The following is a 27,250-nucleotide window of genomic DNA, read 5'->3' on the forward strand; positions in this document are numbered from 1 at the left end:
TTTGTGGGGACACTCACATGTAGTGCCTGAATCTGAAGTTTGGTTATCCTGCTCCATCTCTCTTCTGCTTGATGTCTTGATCCAGAGTCTATGACTATATATATATGAGTCTCAGATCTCCCTGAGAGACCTGGGTTAAAAATCCAAATGGTCACACCCAGTTGTTTATGTGGTTTCTGGAAATTCAAACTATGGTTTCCTCGGTCTTTCAGCTTGTGCACAAACAAACTTAATCACTAAATATCTCTTCTACCCTAGCACTTTGTTTCTTCAGCTGTTATTGCACACACTAAAAATTCATTCCCAAACATGTTCCCTAGACTTTTGCTTGTATAAATTGTAAAACCCAAGAAGTTCTGGAGGGGTCTAGGGTACTTCCATGTGGGTCACACTCTGAATCTCACTTCTGAAAGCTTCCTGGACTTGAGTCTGATTGTAAGTCTAGTGGCAAAGATGGGTGAGAGGTGAGGGCTCTCTGCATTTTTGCTCGGCATTTCCTCAGGCAAGGTCAGTGCTTGTTCAATGGACCATGCTGGATCAATTCCTTCAGACAAGCATAGATAATGCAATACTTGAGCGGATGGTGATAGGGCACCTGCTGCTAATGATGGACAGAGTACTTCCTCAAGCAATATGAACACTTCCTCACAGTCTGGGACTTCATGCTCTCAGCCTCAGCAGGGTTCTACCACATACCCTCGCTCCAAGTTACAGGATCACATACTGTTCCAAGGTATGCCCTGACTTTACCTGATGATACCCACTGAGGCTATGGTTTAAATTATTTTTTGCTTAGACATCATGAGGGTTTGGGTCTAACTTTAAGAAATATAGCCCTGTGGCTATGAAAAGAAGACTGGGTTTCAGAACACCTTCCACTCTGGGATTAAAGTCTGTACAGGCAGGTTTTCTACAGAATGAATGCCTTCTACAAATAGGGATTTCTTGTATTGGCTTACATTATTTGGGCTGAGCAGCCCAACAATGGCTGTCTACACACTGGAAGGACTAAGAACTCTGTAGGTACTGAATGGCCAGCAGTACCAATGTGGCCCTGAAAATCTGGATAACCAGTGGTCTTCAGTACATGCTGGAAGGTCAAAGTTGTTGGGTCCCAAGGTCAGCAAAGATGACAACAGTAGCAACCAAGGGACAGAAATACTGGTGAGCAAGAACAGAAGGCAGGCAACACTATGTTTTCCTCTCCAGACTTCATCTTGGCTGCTTCCAGAAATTTCTGCCCACTCATGGGGAGGATTTTCCCCCTCAGCTGATTTTTCCTGGATATGCCTTCAAAGACTCATTGAGAGATGTATGCATTAGTTGATTCCAGATCAAATCAAGTTGGTAGTCTAGGCTAACCATAAAATATGACATAAAATCAAAATTATACAAGTCGAGTATATTATCAGTAGTGTTTTTTTTTTAATTTTTATTTATTTATTTGAGAGCGACAGACACAGAGAGAAAGACAGATAGAGGGAGAGAGAGAGAGAGAATGGGCGCGCCAGGGCTTCCAGCCATCAGTAGTGTTTTTATATTTAGAAGTTTTGATAGATACCAGGAATTAGCCAGCTTGGCAATGTTGATATGAGTCTCTCTCTCTCTCTCTCTCTCTCTCTCTCTCTCTCTTCTTCTCCTTCCTTCCCACCCATGCCCACTCTCTGGATTAAAAATAATTAAATTTGAAGGTATGGCCAATTTTCCAGATAAGATTGTGACTCAAATTTTATTTTATTTTCCATAAATACTCATTTAAATTTTTTTTTGCAAAGCTAGAACATATAAGTAGTTAATGAAAATTATCTTTTCTTTTATATTTCAATACTTATGAACAAAGCCATATGAACATTAGTAAATCACATTTTCAAAGAACTTTGTATGCTGATTGAAACTTACTTTTCATATAATATATAATGAATCTAAAACTTGCATATATTTTTAGAGCTATTCATACATATTATACATGAGAAAACAAGAACTTTAAAAAATATTTAGTTGTTTATTTGAGAGAAAGAGAGAGAGATGAGAGAACGGGTGATCCAGAGCCTCCAGCCACTGCAAACGAACTCTAGAAGCATGTGCCTCTTTGTGCATCTGGCTTATGTGGGTTCGGGAGAGTTAAACTGGGATCCTTTGGCTTTTTAGGAAAACACCTTAACCACTAAGCCATATCTCCAACCCACAAGAAATTTTTTATTAAAATTTCAGTAAGTGGTAGACAAAGCCCTCAGTAGTCTAATTGATTGATACAATTTTTGCATTTGAATTCTCTTTAAGAAGAAAAGATATATAAAATGAATTAAATGGAAAATAAAAAGCAAAATGAGAAAAGAAAATAAACTAAGAGTAGAAAATTTTCTACTTTTTGCCTTTTTAGATATGTAATTTTTTTTTTTCATTTGTAGTTGAAATATTACAGGAAATTAAGGAAATCAAGAGACCAGGAGCAGAATCAGGTGAAGGAGAGGAAGTTTATTCACATCTGCAAACTGACCCTCAGAACTCTCGGTAATGGCATCTGCCTGAACTATGAACAACCAGATTTATTAATCTTCAGAGGTCATCTTCTGTTAAGTGAGCATAGGTGTAGTGCAGGGTACACAATTTTATACCACATGTTTTCTTTAAGGCGAAGGCTAAATTATATGGTTACAAGTCATCTAACAGTTACTTTAATGGGAATTTAAGAATGGAAGGGGTGCACAAATGAAGATGATGGGATTTGGATAATATTTCATACATTGATATTCAAAGGGTTTCATAGATACATAGAATTTGTAAAATATTCCCTTAAAATGCACTTATGATTGGATGATTATGTGTTAACTGGTGACTATAAATACAATTTTGTAAAAAAGTGAGGTTTAGAGAATTATTATAGAATACAGTTTTTTCAGCAGAACATAATGAGATATGATTACCTTTAGGAGATAATTTATTTTAAATATGAAAAAAGCATCCCATTTAAACTATTTACTATACAAAATATTATATCTGTATAAAATACAACACTTTCTAATTGAAATCAATTATGTGCTAAAAATTCTTATTAAAACATATTTTCCTATGTTCTCTTTGTGGAGACTATAAATAAACCTTTCAAAATCTCAAATGTGATGTAATGACTCAAAAGATATAAAAATACAGATTTGTTAGGATTTCATGTAATTTGGTGCTTTAGTATAACACTTTTAAAATGCAACTATGTCAGCTACACAAATATAATAATAAACAACTATATGAAATCCATCTCAACTTGAGAATAAAAATGATCAAAACACAATTGTCTTTATATTTGGAAAGTGCATTGCAAAATAAAAATTGTGTAAACAAACCTCATATCCAAAATAATTATGTTATTTTCAAAAGTTGCACTAAGTTGAGACTATAAGCTATCTCTCATTTTGCTAGAATTACATGAATTATGTGACAACTTGATAAATATGCAAAATTCCTATAAATGAATAATTTGAAAAAAATATATAAAAATCAAAACTATCTCAAAATTATGCCAAAGTATTGAAAATTATCTTCATCAAGATAATACAGAATGGCATTAAACGATAATATTTTAGTGAAATGTGTCAGTCAACCTTCTCAATCCTGAGACAAAACCCCTGACAGGGAAAAGCTTATTGATGAAAAGGGTTCATTTCTAGCATACAGTTTTGGTAGTAAGTTTCATCAAGGTGGGGGAGGAGGAGGGGAATCATGAGAACGGCAGACAGTATGAAGTCATATCTGTACACATCAGCAGGGAGGAGTGGAAAGACTGAGCGAGCTGCTTGTCACAAGTGGTACTAGACTACCACAACCCCACGCAGTCTCTCACTTACACACTTCCACCAGCAAAATTCCACCTCCCAAAGGCTCCACCAGCTGGAGATGAAGTATAAGGCTTAATTACAATTTCATGAGGGTATGTGGGAGATTTTACATTCAAACCAACACAGTGAATATTTATTGTAATTATAAGGCTTTAATTATTTTTCTCTACAGTCTACTTCTAATATACCCAGTTTGCCATCCATATCACCTTATTCATGGTAGTTATTTTATTTTATTTTATTTTTTTCTTGAGAATTGGTAAAAAAAAAAAAAGTACCTTAAAGCTACACCAATAAATGACCATACAATTAGTAATACAGAAGGTCTCAAATGAGCTTGAATGGGTAAAGGCTCAGATGTTGGCAGGGATGGTTCCCTCCAGAGTATCAGACAGCCCAAGCTAGGTCTTTGCTTTGTTTCAGCTTTTTCTTGCATGGTTTGTGCACTGGCAATTTCTTCTGTAATGTCAGCAAGGCCTACGGGAGTCCCTTTACCTTCATACTATACTGTTTTGGCCTTCTTCTATAATCAAATCCCATGTTTTCTTATAAGAAGGTAGTGATATCTTATCCTTAATTCAAGACTCTTCAGCCACATGTACAAAAATCTTTTTTTTTTTCCTTCAAAGTGGCATACCCATAGATTCTGGTTATTATGATGTGAATATATTTAGGGAAGGGCAACTATTTACAGCTCCCCACTACCTATCCTCCTAACCAGTCTTTTTAATAATTTTTTTTAAAATAATTAATTTATTTATTTGAAAGAGACAGAGATAAAGAGGCAGACAGAAAAAGAGTTTAATTGCTTCAAGGCTTCCTGTCACTGCAAACTCCAGATTCGTGAACCACTTTGTGTATCTGGCTTTATGTGGGTACTGGGGAATCACACCCAGGTGACCAGGCTTTGGAAGCAAGCACCATTAACTACTGAGCCACTTTCCTGGTTAACTGGTCCTTTGTAAACCAGAGGTTCATTCATAATAAATGTTTTAAGCAGAAATCATAGTAGAGAGAGAAAAATTAGGACTCAATTAGAAACACAGACGCCTACAATACTTCAGGAAAGAAGATGATAGAAAAAAATGGTAGCAATATTATCATTTTCAGAATAAAGGGACAAATTATTTCAACTCTGTAGGATCACAGAAGACTATGTTTTGAAATGATGTGATGTTCAGGAAGCTTTATATAGCATTTCTGTGAAACATTTTTATGTCACAAAATCATAAATTATGACCACATTAAATAGACTCTACAAGCAGTAGTCTTATTTTACTTTGCTCACAAGAAATACACAATATAAGAGTAATGATTTAGTGTTCATCTTCAAATCTACGAAGTGATGATAGAACATGAATTGTGTATTTGCTATGCATAAAGTAGTGTGAAATGTTCAACCTTAGCTTATGCTCATTGACAATTTAGATGTCCTTGCTAGCCAGTTTGGACAGTTCATTATATATTATGAATATAAATCATTTGCTGGATATGTGGTTTGCAAGTTATATCCACCATTCTATAGCTTGTCTTTTTACCCAGTAAATATTTTCTTTTATATAGCCCAACCATTTATTTTATTTTATTTGTTTTATTTGTTAATATATTTCTTTATTTGACACCGTGTCTCACATAGTCCCAGGTTGGGCTGCAACAACCTAAGTGGTTGAGGATGACCTTGAATTCCCATTGCTCCTGTGTCCACTTCTAAGTACTAGGATTACAAGAGTGTGACTCCGTAACTGGTTTTATGCTGTGCTGGGGATCAACCACATAACCCCATGCTTGCTACACAGATACTCTACATATTTAGCCACATCCCTAGCACCAGTTGCTATGTGTTAGATATTGGTTTATATTTTTCTGCTTGAGGAAAGATTCTCATTATCTCAAATACTTTTAGCTCTGTGTGTTTTGACTGCTATTAACTTTGCTACGGGAAAACCTAATAATTCAACAAAGATCTAAGTTAGTTTCCTCTGATAAAATATAGTTCTGCCACCTGTATTATGGCAAATAATTACCATAAATATCACAAATTTAATATTTTGCAGTTATGGAGGCCAGATGTCAAAATGAAATGTTACCACTTTTGCAGTACTTTTTGGAGTAGTCACATGATATTACTTTTCTTTTTCTCCCTATTCCCAGCCCTGGGAGGCAGCTCACATCTTCAGCTCATGTCCCAGTTTATCTTACTATCAGATATTAGCTGGCAAGTCTTTTTCTTTCATGTTACTGTGACTAACATTCAGGTGTTCCTCATAAACATTTGTTTAATGGGGGGTTACTGGTGGCAATTTGGGAACTGGATCCTCCTGGAGGTAATGTATTATTGGGGCTGCCTTATGGATATGATAGCCAGCTCCCACTTACCAGTGATGGGATACTCTCTGGTTCTGTTGTCCATCTGATGTTGGCCAGGAGATGATGTTCACCCTCTGCTCATGCCATCATATTTCCCTGCCATCATGGAACTTCTCCTGGAGTCTGTAAGCCAAATTAAAAATTTTCCTCTCACAAGCTGCTCTTGGTTGGGTTCCTTGTGCTAGTAACACAAAGATAACTGCTACAGATACTTAAATATCCAAACTTTTTTCTCCATTTAATGTTCAAATTATTAGCCATTTTATATCTCTCTGGAAGGTTCGTTTCTTTGGGGAGTTAGTCTTCCCAGCACAGTCTGCATGGAAATGTGAATAAACAGTTGGATAGAATTCCATTATCTGAGCTAAGGTCTCTTCATTTTAAAGTACAGAAATAAAAAGCAATATAGCAGTAAAGTTTTGTAAACTTCCTGTGGCCCTCCTTACTGCCCTTGACAGATTTTGCTTTGATGCACTAAGACTGCTGCTACCCTGACTCTCAGTATCTGGGAATTCATAAATAGGCTCCACCTCATTCTTCTTTTGCTTCATTTTCTATCCCCATAATCAAAAGGAGTTTCCAAACATGGAAAGTCAAAGAAATACAGGGAAAATAACTTTTTATTACTAGAGCTTTCCTCACAGAAGTTTGTAACTAGGGAAATGAAATCATTATTAAACAAAAACAATGAAGATGATAAAGAGAGGTCCACTTTGATCACACTCTTTGGAAACAATATTAGCCCCAGATGAAATATACTTTAGAATAAGTTGCAGAATATCAGCTCTTTTCAGTGAAAACAAAAATTTATACTAAAACATAAGAGTCAGTACTGTAACCCTTAACAAATAGGATACCTCCTACCAGGAGTACAGACTTTAAAGGCACTTTTAGGGGTGGAATTCTATTTCTTATTAGAATAAGAGAGTTTTATTGCAAAATGCAGTGTGTATTTAGATATATATAACCCTTTAATATAGATGTTGAGTTACATTCTCCAGGGGATTATTTCAAGCTTATAGTTTTCAGGGGAAATCTCAAAAGCTTGTAGGAGCAGACAGCTGGGGCATATGTGCGTCACATTTCCATACATGATTTTCAGAGAGAAAGCAGCCTGAGAGAGCTGTCTCAGAACACTCATAAGGCTGGAAGTGAACTCTAAGGTGGGCCCCAGCAACACTCCTCCTCCAGCAAGGTTCCCTCCCGAAGGTTCACACCAGCTGAGGACCAAGTAGGACGCTTAGTCACAAACACTTGAGGCTATCGGGACATTTTACATTCAAATCATCCCAGTAGGAAAATAAGCATATTCATGATATTTATAGAGAAATGATAAGTTTGGGGCTCTGCTAGTATTTTCGATTCAACAATAACATGGTAACTCTCAAGTTGTAGTTCAAACCATTGAGGTTTTCTCTAAAGCTTTGTAAAAGAAAAAAAAATTGTACAGAATGCCATTTTCTATCTGGCATTTCATCATCTGTTAGTGTATGTTTTTAGAATAATTGTATGACAGTAGCTTTCTTACATAAACAGAACAAAATTGCAATAACTATTTAGTTATAAATTAAAAAGGATTTTCTGTTTAATGTTTAGAATTAAATATATACATTTTTCTAGAAACTCCTTATCTAATATCTATTGTATTTCAGGAACTATTTTGTTCAGCAATAGTGACTATAGCAGAGACAAAATAGTATACTTTTCTGTAGTTTTAAATTCTTTTTTATTTATTTTATTTGAGAAAGTGATAGAGAGAGGGAGAGGGAGAGAAAATTGGCATGCCAGGGCCTCTAGCAACTACCATTGAACTCCAGATGTGTGTGCCATCTTGAGTGCATGTGCAAACTTGTGTGTGTAACCTTGTGCATCTGGCTTATATAGGTTCAAAAGGCAACATCATGGATGAAAATAGAGGGGCAGGCAATTTTATAAAAATAAATATTATAAAGCCTATAACTAATGCAATTTATAATTTAAATAATACATATTTAATACATGGTTATTTTCAACTAACACAAGATTAAGTCTGACTACTTTTATTAATTTTGGTTTTATTTCAAAGCCATATATATATATTCCTGAATTGGTGGCTTCAGTTAATTTTGGGATTATTTTGAAAAGTAAAATTTCCAACAGCAATGCTACCTTCCAAACATATTTTCCCTCTCCCTCTCTCTCCCTCTCCTTCTCTCTCTCTTTCTCTATGAGTATGTATGTAGTATAAGTGGTGTGGTGCATGACATAATATATGTGAAGTATATTTACATAGGTGTGTTTGTCCCACACAGGTTAGCAGAGACCAGAGGTGAATGTCCAGCATCCCTCCTCCATATTTTACTGGGTGTAAGATGGAGTCTCTTATGAATTCTGTTGCCTGCTGTTTTCATGAGCCTCTGTGACTCTGTGGGGTTTTGTATGTATGTGACCACACCAAACTGTGTATGTTGGTACTGGGGAATAAAACTCAGCCTTCACACTTGTCTGAGAAACACTCTAAATCATGGAGCCATCTCTTCAGCCCCAGAAATTGTACTGGAGTGAGGACACAGAATAAAGACAACAGAGAAGCAGACCAACAGCATATTATTGTCTGAGATAATTAGTATAGACCCAAAGTGTTGGGCATTGAGGATAAAATAATTAAAATAGAATTCTTTCACAGTGATTGCTTATAAACTAATGATGAATGGGCAAATAGATCTTCATATGACTCATAATTTCATTTAACATCAATGGGTCCCCAGGGTAATCTACAAAAAAAATCATGTTTTTTCAAAAATTCTGTATACAACGTGAAAGTTTCCCATTGAATTTTGAATTTCATTTGCTATGCATAGTTTTTCTACATGTTGGTCATGGATTGGTTGTATCTGAAAACCTAGTTTCTAGAGTTCATGTTGTTATTTAAAATATCTATGTAAAAATAAAAAAATTAAATCACTAAGAATTAGCTCTAGCAAGGTATGGAAAGAGAGTAATTCATTTCATACAGACAGATAATAATATTTAATAATTATTAGGACATGGAGAAGAGTATGTGATATGGAAACGTAAAGCTTTCACTCATTATTAATAATTTCCTTCAGGCTAACATCATACAGGTGAAAGTAATTTTATTTTTGTTGTTAATAAAAATGTCCCATATACCTAACAGACTTTATTCATACCAAAGAGACTGTTTTCATAAAGATTCATGTAATTAGAATGGCATATGGTGTTAACATCTTTAAATTAAATAATTAATTATATCCTGTTTCAATTATAATTACTAATGGTAACAAAGCCTCCAGCTTAGTTCCTGCAGGTAATCAGTTTTATAATAAGAGTCTTGAATAAGTGGTTTGATGACATTAGGTCACTAGATCATTTGTACCAACTAATTATACAACATTTTGTTTTCCTACTATCTCAAGAAAGTGGTATTATGATATTTCTTAGGTAATATTTTCCCAAGTTAATCATTGATTCAGCTTTTCACCTTGATGATGGTTTTTATTTGATAGCTATTTTTTTCAAATATTAAAATTTATGTAATCCTTTTTTATCTATTATCATAAAAAATGAAAGCTAGAAAATTATATTTTCTGTTTTACTTATTTCTGTTTCCTTCATGTTATTACTAATAAGTATAACTTGTTAGGATTTTATTTGCAATATAAATAGATTAGTGTAAAAATAAGACAATATGAGGATATAATATAGTTTATTCCTGGAGACTGCAAACAAGCCATTTCAGATTAATGAGGAATCGAGCGCTGAAGAGCTGCATGACACAGTTTCAGCCCAGCTGTCTCTTCCTTGAAGTCCAATGTGGCCCATCTATAGAAAAATCTTTGGCTCTCTACGTCACAGAAATCTATGGTTTTCTGTATAATGTTTGTCTTTCTCTGTCTTTCATTTGGTGTCCCAATCTCTAAGTTTACTTTTCCAGTAAAAATTGGTGTTGGTGAAGTGTTGGTCAATGTATCTGAAAGAGGCTCTGGCATAGAATTGGAAAAACAAGAAAATGGGTGAGAGATAATTGCTTTCTTTAAAGGCCTTAAAAGAAGTCAGGTATGGAGTACAGTACATTTAGGAGGAAACAATGAACATCCTGGAACAATGTAAAAATTGTCCTATGACTAGTTTTTCTAAATGGTGGCAATTTCAATTGACTCTTTACCAAGAATCCTTACAGAAAAACAACCGAAGTCAGAAAGAGTTAATTTGGGGGGACCAAAGTCTAAATATTGGAGGGACATGAAAAGGAAAATTCAAAATAAATGATTGAAGGATAAATGGATTTACTGGATCAGTGATTAATGATGGGAAGCCCCATTTGTGGTTGTTTTGCCTCTCACCTTGAATATAGTAATTAAAATAGAAGTTCAGGAAATCACAAGTGCTTGACCACACATACATGGGGGAAAATGTAAAAATAGTTAATCATTATAGGGGCCTGACGACTTTACTTGAGGTGAATAGTTATGGAATTGTTTGATGTAAAGGAATAACAAAATGTTTCTATTAATTCTGTGAAACTGTACCTTTCTTGAAATTTGTTCTTGCATGACAAGATCAAAAAATAAAAGACTGAGTCTAAGAGCTGTGGCAGCAGAGAAGCAGAGAAGCAAAGAAGCAGAGAAAAACAGAGAACAGAGAAAAAGACAAAAAAAATAGAAAAATAAAACAAAAACAAGAAAAAAAAACAGAAAAAGAGAAAAATAAAAAAAAAATAGAAACAGAGAAGCAGAGAGAGAAAGATGGAAGATCTCAGCTGCCTTCAGCATTAGCCTGTCAGCTTGCACCAGAACTTGACTTTGAGTCATTATTGCTCCACTCCCTTTCTCACCTCTCTTCGGAGACCCTCCCTCAAGCCAGGACTGGACCCAGGCAGTTTATCAATAAATATGACAAACACATAGAATATTATTTGTTGTTGCTATTTTCAGAGTTTGTGTTTCTAGATTGGAGTAGTAGGTTTTGAATTTTTGGAAGTGTAACTATATTTCTTCAACTATAGATCCTAAACTCCATTCAGAAAATCTGAGTCAGAGAAATATGTGAGGAACAAAAATTTTCAAGAACAGAGAAGATATTGTTATAGGTTACAGGTATTAATGGCCCTCAGGTAACTTTAAAAAAAAAAAAAATGAGCTGCCTTGTACTAGCTGTGGGTTTATACTTTCCTGGAGAAGTGAAGATCACCTCAGGGTAGCTCATGCAGACTGTTAAATGATAAGCACTTGGAACCAGAACTCTGTAAATCCTTATTAAACTCTGTCCAGTGTTTCCTTTTGAAACGTTCTCTCGAGTTTAATAACTCTAACTAACAATATAAAATGACGGGAGTGAGAAGGAAAGATTTATAAAACTGAACATGATCATGGCCTTTAGTTCAGAAATCTCAACAGCATCCTTGTAGAGGAGTTCGGGCTCAACTAAGTGCAGCAGAATCGGCTATTCACTAGGAGGCTGCAGCCAGAGCCCTTCCTTCAGTCACAGGAGGGATGAGAGCATGTGTGTTGTAACCAAAACAAGCCCGCTCAGAAAGCCCTATAAGCTTCAAAGAATTCTAAGCGTAAACAAATAGATTACTTTTGCATAAATCTGATTTCTAAAATGAAATTCAGAAACATTCACCGAGTCTTAATTTTAACACTCTATTGAAGAATCTTTGAAAACTACTTTACTGCTTCATTACATTAAAGTCAAAATGATCTGAAAATTGAAAAAAAATGAATTATGGTTTGCAACATTAAATAATAAATAAATGTTCAAACAATTTCAAGAATCACCAGCATGGCATATATTTCAACTTGGAATTAAAATACTAGAAACTAAATTGAACCACCAAAAGATTGCTGAAGATGGAGCAGCCAAAGAGGCAAACAGACAGAAAAGTGTGATTCACATGAGTTCAGATGTCTGATGGGCTCCTGTGCACTGGGCACAGGGAAGGAAACGCTTTCTGGCTCCTGTTGGGTGGCTGGGTCTGACAGTGTGGTCTTGTGACCTCCTGTAAACTGTAACATTGAATTTGCATGTCATGCTCTTCAAGGTCCTGTCTCTTCTCTCCAGTCTGCCTCTCCATCCTTCCCTCTGGAATCCTTCCCTCCTTTGGTCCCTCTCTGTGTGCCAGTTTGTCTCTTTCTTTTCCTTCTCTCTCTCCCCTCTCTAGAAATAGAAGCTTTAGGATGCACATTTTTTTTTCTGCCTCTACCCAGTAGTAACTGCAATGAGCACAACTTCTCTGCTAACCATCAATGTGTATGTAATTTGCATGAAATCTGAGTATATGTCAATATTTTTTAGTTTATCCTGATTGAAATATGCTGTGGTGTTGAAACACCTACCTAATAAACAGATTGTAAAAGAAAACTAAATTCAAATTCATACATCACATTTATTAAAATGAATACTAGAAATAATATGGTTATAGATGATGAACTAACTAGTTGGGAATTTAACATGTTTTATATTATTTAGGTTTTAATATTAAATGGCATAGTGCAATTATTGGGGAGCTAACATAGAAAAATACACAAATCCTAAAATTTCTCACTTTATAGTTCTTAGTTATCCTATGATTAATAAACAAATTGCCTTTTCCATGAATAAAGTACATGAGCATTACAACCTTTCTAAGATCTAGTCAGCCTATAGAGGACCTCTTTGCTATTAATCATAATGGCCACTGGATGGCAGTATTATGTTACACCTTTTGATTGCTTTTCATAATTTCCTGCACCTAACTTTCATGTAGAAATCTGCCTTTTAAAAGAAAAATAAAATAAAATAAAGATGCTGCAAGCAAAAATGAAAAAAAAAGTTATATCACATTAGAAAGCATTTATATTTAGTCACTCTACCATGGAAGTGACTGTAAAGCCTAACAAAATGTATGCTACAGCTCAGATGCAGAATGTTTAAAGAACCATGTTGTAAATGTACAGGGTTTTGGCTTTGTTCAATACATTTGTTTCATATCATTTTCGTGTTAATATTGGAGTCAGTAAAATTAATTACACAATTTTCTATACTGCCTCTTATTATCTGTTGAAATTACTTAAGATAATTTTAAGTCTGCCAAGCTAGGTTGTTAGTATAAATTCAAGACATTTGAGAATTGTTGGCAAATAAAGATATTGGACTTAAACACATTTTATATTATCATGAAAAAACTGAAGATTTTTGTTACTATATTAAAATATAAGTGCTTAATTATAGTTTAGTTTTAATGCTGATTTATTTCATGAAATTAGATTTAAGAATAATAAAAATAAGTAATATAATAAAAGTTGAGTTAAATAAATTTTATTTATGGATATTAAACTGGAGTCATATGTAGTGCTTCAAGCTATACTTACTGCAATAAAAATGTACATCCTTCCTGGCTATACCTAAGGTATTGTTTTCCAAGAATTTTTAAGTGGAATTTTTAAGTAAAATGGTAATCCCAGTAATCTAGAGACCATGACAGGAGAAATTGTGAGTTTGAGTACAGCCTGTGATGTAACTGAGTTCTAGGCCATTACAAATGTAAGAGTGAAGAGAAGAAAGAGAAGGAAAGGGTCAGTGAGAAAGGCAAGGGCCAAGGAGAGGGAAAGAAAATATCAACAAAACCAAAAAATGAGTGTATGAGACTAGCATATTGTGCAGTCCACCTTGTATACTGCGGTTGTTATATACCTGACTAAGGGAAATTCATTGGCTTATGATTTTGCTGGATGCAATATCCAAATAGTTTCGAGTCAGAGTCTTAGCAAGGACATTGGCAGAATCACAACATGGTGGATTAGTGGGAAGGAAGCTGACAATGTCCATAAGGGGCTAAATACGAATAGTGGTTATGAATAGTGGCCCTCCATTGCCAGCAGAATGATGGGCAGTCATCACTTCTAGGGATTTTGTCCATAGAACTAACCATCTTGGATATACTGCTCAATGGCTCTAAATTCCAGGTCATGAAACAGGAGAAAAATAAATGAATATGCACTATTGCACCACATAAAGAAATCAGTATGATTTACTATTTGTTGTATGTATGAACACAGCACTATGCGATTGATCTTCCTTAAAATACTTTATATAAAATTATGCTTATTAATTTCTTACATGTTGCTTATAAGTTACTGTACTCATCACTTCTGTCACACTTTTTTTTCTCAACTGTACAACATAAATAAACATGTAAATTTAAGGATGGCATCAGTGCATATGTTTTTCTTTTGAAGTTTTTAATTAGCTTCATGCAATTGCAAGGAGGTGAGGAAGGGAAGAAGGGAGGCGAGAGGAGAGAGAGAGAGAGAATATGGGCATGCCAGGCCCTTTTGCCACTACCACCAAATTCTAGATTATATACCATTTTGTGTGTCTGGCTTTATGGGGGAAGTAGGGAGTTGAACACTGGTCATCCAGCTTTGCAAGCAAGCATCTTTACCAATGAGCCATCTCTCCAACCCTATTTTTCCTTTAAATTACCATATCATCTTGTATACTTTTTTTTTTGGTTTCTGTTATTCCATTGAAGATCATATTATTACTCAATTTTGAAAATGCTTGTATGTTCTAGGTTTAATATGTAATAATGCTTATGTAATGATAATGCTTAATATGTAATAGGTTTAAATGTAAGTTAAAAGTTTACAGCAATTAAAGAAATATATTTGACACATGGAAGTGTGTGCTCAGTTTTTTTAAGCCTTCTATGACCAGGTTAATATGTTGTTAATATTGTGTATGAGAAGTTACTTCATTGGTGAGACTCCAGCAATAATAGATAAGCAAATTATAAGACAAATTTGTATAAGATATCAACTGCACTTGGTGAAATTTAATTTAGAATAAAATATGATTTAATTAAATAGATTGTATTTTTGTAGTCTATATTCTTTTTCATGAAATACCCAAACAATGAGCAAATAAGTTTAAAGTAAATATGTTATGTTGAATAAATACAAATTGAAGTAAAAGAAACTAATTCATTTTTAGGACATAAAATAAACATAGCTTCACATTTTAATTAAAAATTTTTCTCCTTTTATGAGCCATAAAACACCTATTTTTCTCTACTTTTCTCTATATTTTAGATATCTTCATTTCCCTGTTTCCTTTGTAATTTATTGGACTTTCAGTGTTTCTAGTTGCTGCACAAGGAACCAGAGCAAGAGTAGGCTGTTGGAGGAAAGGGTGTAGTGTGGCTTACAGACTAGAGGGGAAGCTCTATGGTGGCGGGGAAACGATGGCGTGAGCGGAGGGTGGACATCGCCTCCTGGCCAACATCAATGGACAATAGCAACAGGAGAGTGTGTCACACACTGGCAGGAGGAAACTGGCTTCAACACCCTTAAGTAGGCCCCCAATAATACACTACCACCAGGATGCTTCAATTCCCAAATCGTCACCAACTTGGGACCTAAGCATTCTGAACACATACTTTTATGTGGGACACCTGAATCAAAATGCCACTGTTACCATCCAATCTGCCTGTCTCCTAGAATACACGGAAGGCATGGACATATTTCAAAAATAATTTTTTGGAGACAGAAAAGATTTCTTTTAAGTTTCATTTACCCCCATCACCAGATTTCTACTTTTCAGGTGCCCCCCTTAGTCCTTTTGAGGGTTATACCTTTTAGTCTATCTCCAAGGATAAAGGTTTCTATGGTATCAGCTCATTTTGGGTTTAATTTTATATTTGTTTGTCCCTTCCCCTTACTCTCCCATCCCCCCCAAACACATTCATCCATATTGTTTGGGATTTGAGTTGCCTATCAAGTATGATAGTGACTCAAGCAGGTCCAGGTTAGGACCTCAGATAAGTGACACCATGACGCATTTGTCTTTCTGTGATTGTGTGAGTTTTCTGAGTATGATCTGTTTCAAGTCTGCCCATTTTTCTACAAATTTCATTGCATTGTTTTTGCTTACTGCTCAGTAAAATTCCATTGTCTAAATGTACACTCAACATTTAGAAAAGCAGAGATCCAGAAGCTTCTTAGAGCTCATCACTGATGTAGACTTAAAACTCACCCACCATGGCTCAGGGAATTTTGCCAATGAGGAGGCAGAAAGATTGTAAGTGCGACAGGTTAAGTCATCATGCCAAGAGGGATTCCTTCCCCACAAAATAACTGACTACTGCTCCCACAACGCATCAACTACAACCCCAAGGAAAATACCTGCAACCCTACTGAGGAGTGTCCCCAATGGATGGGGTCAGGAACGAGGGAAAGAGGGTACAAACACATGATGTATCCATACTAAACCTCTTGTTAATAATAATAATAATAATAATAATAATAATAAACCCTAAAAACAGTTTTTCTTCCAGGATAAACATGGATGTATGGGGAATGCATAGCAAAGGCAGGGAAGCATGGCGGTGGGCCCAGTGCTTATCCGTGCACTGTCCGAGAGGAGAGCCTGTTCCCATCAAAGATGACACCTATTTTGTGATAAATATACCAATCATATCATTATGTCTTTGAGGCTTCATATTATTTAACTCTATTTAACCATTATCAAATATTGTCTACTTTTATGTCGGTTTGTATGTTAGGAGAGACTATATTAATATGACTTGAGTTTTCAATTGCTCATTAGAATTGTATCATTCCACATAGTTTAAAGGATGTTCAGAGTTTAAAAAGTTACTTTGTTCTGAAGATTATATTGATCATCTGCATTATCAAATTTAATTCTCATAGACATGTAAGTATGGGTGATATCTATTTCAGACAGAAAATATGCATTACATAAAATGAACAATTTAGGTGCGGTTAGATAGGACAAGGGTGGGGGGGGTTGACAAATTTTTAAGTTAAGGTGAAAACTAATAAAAAACCATTTTATTGAATGTTGCCATCAGGACTTTCCAAGATCCCTATTCTGCACATATCCATGGACAGAAAGCCCTGCAGCTTGAAATATAATGCAGCCTGTACAATTCAGAAACTGAAATAAGAACATGTTCCATCTCAAGAGCTAAACATAGCATGTATCTCCTGTGGGTAATCTGATCAAATCCAAGTTGGTTGCAAAGCCAATAATCTACCCAACTTTAAACACCAACCCCAAGTTCAATGGTCCCCAGGTAATCCTCACTTTAGGGAACTAACTCAAAACTTGTGGTTTCCACAACCTTCCTTAGAATCCACAATTGACTAGAAGGGCAAATAGAACACACTGTATTTGGTCTGTGCATTACTATAGCTATAGTACAGAAAAAAAAAAAATTAAAAAGTAGAAATAGTCAAAACAAAAGCAATATAAGGCAAATTCAGAGAGGATACCAGACATGAATATTTCTGCTTCCATAAGAAAGCATTTTCTGCCTGGAACCAGTATATGACAAGAATCAAAGTATAAACTTATAGGGAAACTCAAGAGAGCACATGTTCTGAGCTACATTTAGTGTGTATCTGGTATGCATGACTAAAGAACAGTTGTCCACATGACTCAGCCTGTAGCCCCAGAACTAACTGATATGTGGCCCAGAGGCTGAGCTTCCTGTTCCTATTTGGTTTCCTGGACAATATGGCACCTGTCATCAGTCGCATTGTTAGTTTGACCTGTTTCTGGTTCCATCATGGAAACCTCACTGACCTCATTAACATAGTTGAAGGTTTGGCCTTTATATTATGGTTCTATATAAAAAACAGGGCCTAGCTTGAGACAGGTCTTTCAGAATATTTTGTCCTTGACTCCTTCTGTCTCATTCTCTCTTTTAAGTCTGCTATTAGATGAAGAATGTCCTTACAAGCCCCCACCACCATGATGTTCTACCCAAATTCATGAGGCTAAAAAACCATGAAGTATACTGTCTGAAATCCTGAGTCTATATATTTTATTTTTGTTTGTTTACCTCCTCAGTGCATAGGTAAGGTATTTGGTCACAACTCTGAAAGCTAATAGGCATAGTAATGGTACTAATTGAATCATGATAATTACTTCTAACACTTGTGCTCAGACATGAAATTTCCCAAGTGGTCCAATATGAGATGTTGTGGGCAAGTAAAAGAGAGGTTAAAAAAAAAAAAAGAATTAGGGGTAGAAGGAGGGAAAGAGGTAGGGAGGAAGGGAGCTAGAGAGAGAGAGAGAGTTAGGAAATCCAAATTCAGCCTGGAGCAGACACAGGGAAGGGGTACAGTTGACATAGTTTCCTGACAGAATTACCTCTTCTTCCAGAAACAACAGTCTTTTTTTTTTTTGTTTTTTTGAGGTAGGGTCTCAGCCCAGGCTGACCTGGAATTTACTCTGTAATCTCAGAGTAGCCTTGAACTCTCGGGGATCCTCCTACCTCTGCCTCCCGAGGGCTGGAATTAAAGGCGTGCGCCACCACGCCCAGCAAAATACTCCTCCAGTCTTCTCATTCAAGCCATCTGCTATTGGATAGACTGAAATGGAAGTGAATTGCTTTACCAGAAGTCCATATCCCACCACTCAAACGTTTGGTCACTTTGGAAAAGCCCAGAAGTGTTGAGAATATTATTTGATCTAATATCTGGGAAATATCTGACAGCTTAAAGATAACATGGCAAGAAGTTACCTTTCAAGAACCAGGCACAGCAATGATATTTATTTTTTTCAATTCACACATAGTAATTTGGTTGATATAATTGCCTTTGCATTTTATCATTTCAAAATTTTCCTCCTAAAATTTAAGGTAAATGTTAATGAAATAATTTTGCTCTTTAAAATATTTCCTAATTAATTTTTTCCCTTAGAGCTCAACATATTTCCTATATAACCAAGTTGATAAACATTTATTAAAGTAACTCTTTTTAGACAAAGCAGTCATATAAAAGTGTGGATGTGCTCTCAGTGTTCCCAAGAAGAATGGCCGTTCTTCCCACCTTTGCCTTAGATGAGCAAATACTATAAAGTTAAACAAAGAGAATCGAAAGCTCCCATAGTCAGGATGGAGAAAAAAGACAGGTTATAGGTTTGCAAAAGTAGTAGATTATGGGAAAGTTAGGGTTTTGGAAGAGAAAACTGAAAGACTGAGTATAACATGAGGACTTAGTTTCTCAAAAGAAAAGAAGGAAGGAAAGAAAGAAAGAGAGAAAGGAAGAAAGAAGGAAAAAAGTAAGTAAGAAAGAAACAAACAAAAAAGAAGAAAGAAACAAACAAACCAACAAAGAAAGCTTTCAGAGATGTCCTGAGTACATGCCAAGCTCTCATGATGCAAGAGAAGCTATGGAATGGGTGAACATTTGCTGGGAAGGCTCTGCATTTGAGTTTTCTTCAGTTCTGACTCAAATCTATGTAAAGATGTTAGAGGATAAGCAGTGCGCCTTCTCTCTGTGTCAAGTGGTTGGCCAACACTGCATTTATGCAAATCACTTCTTGCTGAGAACCATAACTACCCTCAGGTCATCACAAAATATTTTACTATATCATAACCGAATGTTTTTCATATGTGTAAGGCAAGGCATAGACATGTTTTTAATTTTTGTGATTTTTCCATTCCAAACACTGAATGTGACTAAAGTCAATTGAGGAAAAAAAAAAAAGATTAAAAATGTTAAAAAGAAATTGTTATTCTTCATTCTTCTAGTTTTTCACCTACGTTGATATAAAATTAATATAAAATAGATATTTCTTTTTTACTGTGAATATAGAATTAGACTTTGCAAAGGTAAAGGCTAGTATTTTAAATTAGTAAATCAGGGAGTTTGTCACATAATTTATGCAATTGCTAACACCATCTAAAAGATAAAACAAATGGGTAATATTTAATCTATCAAATAGTGAATGAGGTGATGGGAAATGACATTTGTGAACTAAATATGTGGAATTGGTTCAAACATGTTTAATTTGCTTTGCAGTCCTGGAGAGAGCACAGTGCATATTTTTTTTTTTATTGGAAGAATATCAAATACCAAGGTTCCTAGTTGTGAAACTGGAGTGACAGAAACTGTAGAATTCTGTACTTAGAAAATACATCTTTCCAGTGGTACCATCCTTATCCTATGAACACTTGGAACATTATTGGAAGAGTCCTAGTTAATAGAGGAGTAGAGGCTAAAATGTGGAGGCATTAGGAGAGATGAAAAATGTGGGGCCATGAGCAGTCTCTTTGCTACAACCTTTACACCTCCATTTTCCTCACATACCTGATAGATTCATATATTGGCAGAAAGGGTATTCCTCAGCACTTTGTATGAATTAAATGTACAAATAAAAAAGAATAATATAAATCCCAGCATTCATGAGGCAGATTTAGGAGGACAATTGCCAATAGTTTGAGGCTACCCTGAGACTCCACAGTATATTGCAGGTAAGCCTGGCCTAAAGTGAAACCTCACCTCAAAGAACCAAAAAAGAATAGAAAAATATCACATAACAGTATGAATTTATTTATTTTCAACTCACACTGCTCTCTCATGGCCTACCTTGAATCATTATTCCATTCAGCACACTAAATAAGCAGACCTTCAGCTACCTATTTAAATACAAAGATATTGTATTAGTCAGTTTATAAAATCATCCCACTATGTTATATAATTTGGTTACAAAAACAAACTGGATGCATAGAGTATTAAAATATGAAAATGAGATGTAACATGACCTTAATAAGTGAAATTGACTCAATTAATAAAATGTCTTGGAAGCAGAAATCAAGGCTTAAGTAAAATAAGCAAATATACCTTTTTTTAAAAAAAATATTTTATTTTAATTAATTAATTTATTTAACAACGAGAGAGAGGGAGAGAGAAAATGAGCACACCAAGGCCTTCATCAACAGCAAAGGATCTCTAGACACATGTGCCCCCTTGTGCATCTGGCTCAAAAATATGCACTGTGCTCTCTCCAGGACTGCAAAGCAAGTGTGTCCTGGGGAATTGAAACTGGGTCCTTTGGCTTTGCAGGCAAATACCTTAACCACTAAGCCATCCCTCAGGCCTCAAATATACCTTTTAGTAGCCCAAAACCCATAATAGAAATGAGAGTCAAATCCTATCAAACTATTACAAAATCTATTTAAATGGAATTGCATTAAAATCCACAGGAAATAGTTGCTGCATAACTCACAGCTTCAAGTAAGATATGGGAATGCTTGTACAAGCATATAGTAAAACAAGTAGAAATGAACCAAGAGATTATTCAGAAGTGGCTTATTGTCCTAAAGATAAAATGAAATTTGTAGGGTAGACAAGGATATTTACAATTTGGCTTCTATTTTCTGGGCACTCCATGTTTGGCAAACGCTGCTTTATGTGTGGCTTTTTAAATACAACACAGCTTATACCACCAGTCCTGGCTTTTGTCTTTTCCCCCATAACTCCCTCTCTACCAACCACTTGGTTAACTTAAGTCTTGCAAGACTCATCTGTGCCTGAAAATCTTGTCAGAGTAATTTCTTGCAGAAGTTTCATGCCTGTCTCTCCCTGATTTTGTGGTCATTAGGTAATCAGGTGTCTTTCTCGTATACCTAGCAGTTGGTGATTTCTTTTATCATGGTATCTTGTGATATTTGATTAGATAATTAAATTATTAGCCACTAAATTAAAAACTGGAATATAATATTGGTCTCATATTCTTTCTCAATCACGAAACAGGTGGACATTTCTGTGGGAAATTGCCAAAAGGATAGAATTTTTTTTTTTTTTTTTTGTCTCTGAAGTTGAAGCAGAATGACTATACTTTCTCTGTTTATTTTTTGTTTCATTTTTCCAGAAACTACATTACTTTGATTTTAGATTCTGGTAAAGGAACAATGGGAGCAGTGTTGTGAGGACCATAGGAAGAAAAGTTACTTTTCAGAACCTGGAAGAGCTTGAAAGTCCCCACAATCGTGGAAGTAGTTTCTGTGGAAGGTGGCAACATCTCAGAGAGTAATTGAGGTCTACTTTATGGGGATATAAATCTCAGGGATAGCACCATGTAGACGTTTACTGGTCCCGGTACTTCCATGGCTTAAGGCAGCAAATCATGCCACTGGGAAAGCCATGTGCTGTGGTACAGCAGCTTCTTTCATGGAGACAGACTGTTCAGTAAACCAGAGGTCTCCTCTGTGTACTATCTCCTTTGAGAAAAACCTGTAGAAAATAATTGAAGAAATTTAGTCAAATTTACAGTTGACTCTGGTAGTTAAGATTCAGTTATTTAAAACTTGTATAATATCAAAATAAAATAAAATAATTCACATAGAATTATGCCAAATAATTGAATTCACTAATACCTCACCTTTTAAAGGTATTAATTCATCAGTTACTCGTTGATTACATTATACTTTTATCTTTATTATAAACTCTTTGGAGGCAAGCCTTCTGTTTTCTCTTAGTGCTTACCTTAGTGGGTGCCTTGGTAAATGAACAAAAGCAAGGTGGAATATCTCAAAGTATGTTACATATCATAATTCAATTTGGATTTCAAAGTCTTCCTTCATTGACAAAAGTAATTATAAGAAGTATTAAACCTGGTCAGTGTCTCATTCATTACATATGTTTAACCTCTATGATAAAGAAAAGGAAGATAAAGAAGAGGAGGAAAAATAGAAAAAGTAGAAGGAAACTGGAAGAGAAGGAAGAGGAAAATGATACCAAGATACCAGATACTAAGCTTTTTCTGAGTTGATTACTCTTGCAGCAGTATAAGTCAACTGCCCACACTCCAGTGAACATGCTTTGTGGTCGTAATCCTCCTCCAGTCACCATGGTCCACATACTATCTATGAAATTGAGGTAGAAATTGACTATGACACCAAAATATAGAAACACTGACCTAGACAGGAGCTGAGAAATCATTTGCACAAATAAAAATTAATGCTAAGAATCATCAGATTAGGAGCAATACTTTTCCTCATTTAAACTAGTAGATGAACATCACAATCTATTTTAATACCATGATATGTGACAAAGTAGTCTTTATTCTTGAGGAAAGGGCTAAGGTTAATTACATGACCCATTCTCTATTCTTGAGAATTTATCAGCTATAGCAGACTAGCGCATCCTTATATTGTAACTAAGTTTGTAAATGAAATTGAAGCATTATATATCTTTTGAATTGTAATTTTAATGTATTCTAACTTACATATTCATAAATGAAAATATATGGTGCATGTATATCTTAACAGAAGCAACAGAAAAATACTCGGTCATTGAATGTTTTCTTTTTTTCAATTTTTTTTTATAATTAACAACTTCCATGATTGTAAACAATATCCCAAGCTAATCCCCCCCATTTTCCCCTTTTAAATCCACTCTTCATCATATCCCCTTTCCCTCTCTACCAGTCTTTCTTTTATTTGGGTGTCAAAAAAGGTATTAATTGCACATGTGCTTATGTGTTCTCATTGATGAAAAAATCCATCTAAAATATCTCTAGAATTGAAACATTTATAAAATTCATTCAGGATTTGAAAGAAAACATTAAAATATTATTACTTTCAGGCTACTTTACTTAATATAAGCTTCTTTTTCTACTTATCAGTAAAATCCTGGACAGAATTGTCACCCAAACAATAGTAGTAAACAAAAAATATATATACAGTCTTCAAGAAAATAATTAATTACATCTTATAATGGCAACTTTTCTTAATCTGTTAAAATTCAGATAACCAATTAAATACAACATATCTGATGCTATTTTGGAATAGAGTCTCATGTTTGAATCTAAACAAACATGTAATGTTTATGGAGATAAATTGGATGCAGGAGAAAAGGACATAATTATACAAGATTAATGAGCATTAAAAAGTATATATTTATCATTCTATGATTTTGTGGGAAAGATTTCTCAGCAAGGCAGCAATCTCAGAGACAAAGAAGATAACACTGTCAGGGGCATGGTACAGATGTTGAGGGTACAAACTTGCATTTAGATAACAAAGAGAGTGTAGCAAAATTAAATTCCTTTTGAAACATATAAGACTTATTTGTTTAGTAGTTGCTAATTTACTCAAAAATTAATATCTGGCTTTACTTTGTTCTAAATAACGTGAATGGGATAATATTAAAGCAATACACATATAAAGAAGAATGAAATATTCTCAAGCATAGCTTGAAACATTCAAGTCTTCATTCTACTTTTAATTGGAAGAATTTCTGAGTATATTGTAGGGATTTTTTACTTACATAAATTTAGAAGAGACCTTATGCTGAAGTGGTCTGACATTATCATACACTCGTCATCATTGTTGTTTTCATAATTCTAACTCAGAGCCATACTCTCGCTGCCACAGTTAAAGTCCTCTTGCAGCCTCTTTGTTTGCAACCTGCTGCAACCAAGTGTCGGCTGTAGCCGTTGTCTGTGCCCTCTGAGTTGGCAAACCCATTGTCACCAGAGTCCAGCTATCATTTCATTAATTGTTAAATTCCCTTGAAGTTAAGTCCTCATTTGTTTCTCTTTCATCATCTTCCCATCCCTTCTTTTGGAAAAATAGACAAGGATACAGAAAATTTCCATTATTAAAGCTTGTTACCAGGTTTTTCTGTGTCTGGGGATAGGAGGGATATGCGTACCTTACTGTTTAGCAATATTTTTGCTTGTTCTCAGCATGTCTCAATAAAATCTTCCAGTCCCCAGATAGTTACCCCATCTAGTGCTGGAGAGTACTATGTGGGCTACTGGGGCGGGGGGAGGTGGCCAACAACAGTGTGAGCAAGCAAGGGAGAGAGCTACTCAGAGCAACCAGCCTGACAGGCTGCATATACCATTGCAGTGGTGGCACACAGCCTTGGTGGGTAATCAGTGGCCTTCTGATTATTTAAAAGATGAGTTATGCCGGGCGTGGTGGCGCACGCCTTTAATCCCAGCACTTGGGAGGCAGAGGTAGGAGGATCGCCGTGAGATCGAGGCCACCCTGAGACACCATAGTGAATTCCAGGTCAGCCTGGGCTAGAGTGAGACCCTACCTCGAAAAACAAAAAGAAACAAAAACAAACAAACAACAAAAAAAGATGAGTTCAGTGGAGAGGAACACATAGTTGGAACTGGGAACCAGGTAAGAATCTTATGGATACCAAGATTATAGTCTCCAATGACAAAAATCCCTCTTGTATTAGTCTAAAAAGGGGGCTACATCCATCAAAATTAAATTAATAAATGCTTATCCTATTTAACGTATGCTGACATCACTCTCTATTGGAGAATCTGCTTTTTATGTATTTTCTTTTCAGAAGGTCATGATACCAGAGGGGATAAACCACCCCTCACACTTCAGCCAAGGCCCAGGTGAAACCCCAGAGGAATTGGGGAGACAAGCATGAGTGCTATCTCCATATTGAGCCTGACAAGCACTGCAAGGGCAAAGGAGACAGACACTGAGGACACTCAACACATGCCAAAGCAGAGATCCAGAGGCTCCTAGGAGCTCATCACTGAAGTAGACTGAAAACACATCCACCCCTGCTCAGGAAATTTTGTGGAAGAGGGGGTGGAAAGACTGTAAGAGCCACAGGTTGGTATGTAAAACCCAGAGGCATTCCCCTCTTCTCCAACAACTGATTGCTTTGCTCACAATGCATAACCCACAACCCCGTGGTGACTATCAGAAACCCCACCAAGGAGGGCCCTCAGCTAAATGGGGAAAAGGAAGAGGGAATGATGGTATCAACACATAATGTATCTGTACAGAGTATATTCTTAAAAATGAAAAAAAAAAAAGAAAGTTAGGTCTCTCTCTTTTTGATATTTTTATTTTTATTTATTTATTTACTTGAGAGAGAGAGAGAGAGAGAGAGGTGTGTGCCAGGGCCTCCAGCCACTGCAGACAAACTCCAGATTGGTGTGCCTCCTTGTGCATCTGGCTAAAGTGGGTCCTGGGGAATCTATCCTGGGTCCTTTGGTTTTGCAGGAAAAAGCCTTAACTGCTAAGCCATCCCTCCAGCCCATATAAAGTTAGGTCTCTTGAAAAGAAAAGTACCCCTAAGCATTTTCCAAATGTTACCTGATGGCCAAAATTGTCTCAGAATGAGAGTTGTATATTGAAGGCCATTCACCTGGTCAAGCCTAAGAACATCTTGAAAACCACAGTATAGATTTCTAATGCTGTGCCGCTTTGTACCAGCCACTTAAGCACTGCTGTAAAGAAGGACTGGGAAGGGTGTTTTCCCAAAAGCTAAAAGCCCATTTGGAAGGAAGTAGATATTTGTGAAACAATGTCGTTTAGCAGAAGCCCAGTGAGTACACACGTGTACGCTGGGTGGGCTTTACCTAAGCTGTGTGAGAGCATGAAGCTCCTTAAGCGTGTTTCAGTCTATCCATTCTCCTGAAGCCACAGGTCTCCTAGTCATGGGCTTAGCTCTCTAAGCTGGTGGATGAGAACGATATATTAATGTCATGGGAAATAATACTTTTTAAAGTAGCTGTTGAATATGTAACTAAAGTAATTATTATACTTATCTAGACATCAAAGTAAAATAACATCTGCAATTTCATAGACATATTCAAGTCAATAACAAACAATGAGATTAACTTATGAAATGAATTTTTTAAAATTTAATTTTTAGTTTTCTTTTCAGCAAATACAGGCAGTTTGGTACCATTGTTTAGGCTCATCCATGATCTACCCCTTCCCAATGGACCCTCCTTGTTGATGTAAATGGGTCGTGCATTGTAGACTTAGCTCACAGTTATTGGTAGGATAGGTGTCTCTGCATATCATGATCCAACATGTGATTCTGACATTCTTTCCGCCCCCTCTTCCGCAAAATTTCCCTGGGCCATGTTGGGTTCATTTTTGGTCTGCTTCAGTGCTGAGGTGTTGGGGGCCTCTGAGGCTCTGGCTCTGATTTGGTAGGAGTTGATTTTTCTCTGTGTTGGTCTCCTTCCCCTTTGTGCTGATATCCGGGTCATCAGGAAAACAGCACCCTTGCTTGTTTCGCCAATCGTCCTTAGTTTCAGTCGGGCCCCTTTTGAGGTATGTTGGGGCAGCTCTCTCCTTAAGATCTGCATCTATCTGAAAAAAATGGCAGCTGTGACAAGGATGACTTAAATGCAAATGTTGACATTAGCATGAGCATTGCCAGGGAGAAAGTAATTGCCAATAAAATATTCAAGTTCAAATGTAATTAATGTGTGTGGTACCTTGAATATAAAATTCTCCCACAGCCTCAAGT

Source organism: Jaculus jaculus, chromosome 2, assembly GCF_020740685.1.
Source record: "Jaculus jaculus isolate mJacJac1 chromosome 2, mJacJac1.mat.Y.cur, whole genome shotgun sequence".
Taxonomy (NCBI): Eukaryota; Metazoa; Chordata; class Mammalia; order Rodentia; family Dipodidae; genus Jaculus; species Jaculus jaculus.